The sequence below is a fragment of the Poromitra crassiceps genome, assembly GCF_964638095.1.
Source record: "Poromitra crassiceps genome assembly, chromosome: 1".
NCBI classification, from domain to species: domain Eukaryota; kingdom Metazoa; phylum Chordata; class Actinopteri; order Beryciformes; family Melamphaidae; genus Poromitra; species Poromitra crassiceps.
In genome coordinates, this window is record NC_139623.1 from 31,536,900 (window position 1) to 31,540,344 (window position 3,445).

Genomic DNA, 3,445 nt, shown 5'->3' on the forward strand with positions numbered 1-3,445 from the left:
CGAACCTGGCCCGCGGGCCGGGGCTGGGTCGGGCTGGAATTTTGCTTCTATTCCTCACCCGGGCCGGGTCGGGCCGGGCTGGGCTCGTGGTCAGATATTTATATAATTGGGTAATATTTGGTGTGATAATCAGAATGATATAACATTGTAACTTTAAAACTTTATATTCATAAGACTGAACAGACAACAGGGTTATAGTTTAGAATTAGATAAAGAGCCAACTTACTAAGGACATTTCGGGCTCGGGCCCATGAATGCAGTCAATGGGACGGGCCGGGCCGAGACAGAATGAGCTTGTGCTCGGAGCGGGTTTGTTTTTTAGGCCCGATCTAAGCTCTAAGCCAGATTAAGGGTATGTGTCCTCCTGGTCGCTGCAGTAGTGCCTCCTCTGGTCTGTAGGGGCACCTGTTCGGGGGAGGGGAGCTTGGGGGAATAGCGTGATCCTCCCACGCGCTACGTCCTGCCGGTGAAACTCCTCGGTATCAGGTGAAAAGAAATGGCTGGCAATGCACATGTATCGGAGGAAGCATGTGCTAGTCTACAACTCAGATCGGCAGGGGGGGTGGAGCAACAACCGGGACAACAGGGGGAATTGGCCAAGGGAGAAAATAGTATTATCTTCTCGGTCCCATATTCTGCTTCCTCATGACACCCAACAAGCAAGGTCAAGCTGCAGTGACAGGTGTCCAAAGCATCTGTATTAGAGGCTTGGAGCCGAGCCAGAGTGCTCTCCTCATGTTGTGCCAACAGAATCATCTTCTGCTGCAGCTCTGAATGTTCCAGAGCTTTCCTGCACTGTTCCCATATGACTGTAGTATAAATGTTTATATCAGACTGTTATGACGCGTTGAACGAGTCTTAGACCCCAGATTGGCTCATAAATCCCTAGATATGGGCATGTTTAGGATATTTTACAGGACGTAAGTTGCTTAATAGTCTTAGTACATACTGAAGTATTTAGTGTTCAGAGAATGGCCAGAGAACTTTTGGCGTGTCGACGGTGTGGGGCGGGTGACACAGCCAGACAATGAAACATATGTGTTAAAAAAAAAAGTGGCAGGCAGCTCAACACTAAGTGGACATATTAGATCACAGAGCCTTGCTAAGCTGAATCATTTGGAATAGTTTTTCATAAGAGGAGGTCAGCTGTGAATCTGTCATCGTTATTGTTTGCAGAGCGACCGGTTCCTGCTGCAGTCAGCAGACCTCCTCAGAGATGTGCATTAACGAGGCCTTCCCATGTACCCAGTCAGTGTCACATGAACTTTGTACAAAGCACTTCTTTGAGAGCAAATATCTTTCAAATGGTCTGTGGTGCCGGGGTGACCTGACTCAGCAAGAGCTGCAAAAACACAAATCTGTAGCTGATCAGACAGCAGAAGCCACATAGAAGATTTGTCATTGGCCCCCCTCACCCTAATTGCCTCCAGAAATTCTCAGCTGTTGACTATTTTTTAGCGGTTCCACCAATTAAGGGTAAGCCTCTCTTGGTGGGGGTGGGGGTTGTAAAGACCAGAGGGAAAAAAATCTGGCTTCATGGGTTAGTTTGTTTAAACAGGAAATGCAGTGATGTGCTGCTAAGATTGGATTTTCCTTCTCTTGCAAAGATCCCCCCCCCCCCCCCTCTCTCTCTCTCACATTCCTTCCAGTCATCAGTCCAGTCATCTCCAGTTCACGGGACCAGTGGAGTCCAGGGTGCTGGAGATGTGCTTGCAAAGCATTGTTCTGCAGTGGGTCAGTCTTGCTCAAGGATGCCCCACGATCAAAAATGTCAAATATCTTCAGTTACATGACAGCATCTTTGACTGTTATGCCAGGCAGATGTTCTGTTTTTGAGAAAAGTTTAGTACTGTATCACTCCAAAAGTATGTTAGAAAAACCACACACTGTTTTGGGGACCATTAATCCTTCCATAAGTACCTGATTTATTTTTCCAAATCAAAAGCCTCATTTGAAGCAAGCATTTTCCTTGATAAGGATTCTGGCCCTATTAAACCCATCAAACCAGCAACCAGATACCAATATAAACCCGAGCGCAAGGCACCGAGGGGAACAAATAAACATTTCCATTGGCTGGCTTCCAGGTTTTCTTCAATCTGCTCTTATGTAGGTCAGACAAATCAACCTTTCTTGCAACTGACACATCGCTGCCTTCTGTTTGAAATGGGAAAATACAAGTTTGGAACAATACCTCCTGCGCTAGGCTCTGACCTCTTTCTCTTTGTGTCCTCAGACATACCGAAGTCATCAAGTCAAAATGTCATTTTATTATAGCACAATTCAGAATTTCCACCTCGCCAACGCACCCAGCTGCATTCTGGGATGTGTGACACAGACAGTTTGAGAGAGAGTGGATTCACAGTGCTATACAACCACTGGAAAACATCTGTAGTTGCATGTCTGAACTGTCCATGTATTGCTGATAAAAAAAACAAAAACAATACATGCTCAAGTGGAGTTTCTAGGTCACAGTGGGATGCTGTACAGACACATCCATTTCACCTTTGCACTAAACATGTGAAAGCTGTTGATTCATGTAGACATTTCACAGGGAGGCAGCAGAATACTTGAGCATATGTGCTGGCACACAATGTATCTTTCCTAGACTTTAACTTTTCACTCTATTCTCTCTCCTTCCATCTTAATGGTTTGTGTGTCTGTGTGTTTATGTTAGGTTAAGTTATCCTTTATTTTCTAGGAACCTTCGTAGAACTAGGAGCAGTGGGCAGCCGCATTGCAGCGCCTGGGGACCAACTCCAGTTCTTTTGCCAGTGCCTTTGTCAGGCGCACTGACAGGAATATTAACCTATATACATATTAACCCATACATGTGTTTGACGGTGAGAGCCGGTAACCTGACTCCGCCAGATGGGGCAGATGTAGGTTGTGAAACAACCTCCATCCATCTGGCAGCGTCAGGTTAAGGAGCCGGAGCACCTGGAGGAAACCCACCCAAACACGGGGAGAACATGCAAACTCCACACAAAGGAGCTGGGACGGACCGGGGGTTTGAACCAGGAACCTTCTTGCTGTGAGGCAACAGTGCTAATCACTGAGTATATCTGTTATTTTTCTTCACCAGGCACAGGTGACATTTTGGGGAATACATTTAAATGGACTAAACAAAGGATCATTAGCATTGTTACTACTCCTCATTGAAACCAAAGGGTAACCAATCCTGGCCATTTCTAGGGTCGCTTAAAGACAAATGTGCAATTTATTTTTTGCATAGGGCCAGAAATTCTTGACAAAAATACATTAAACAAAAACTCAAAAGTGTATCCCCTCAAGCAATGACTACAAATGTAAATTATAATATATGCTATAAATTTTATAGCATAATAGTTTATAGGATAAACAGGCAAGTGAAAAAGACTTGAATAATTACGGCTGCAACCTGCTAAGGGATGGGTGACATCAACACAGAATTGAAATACAGTTACAG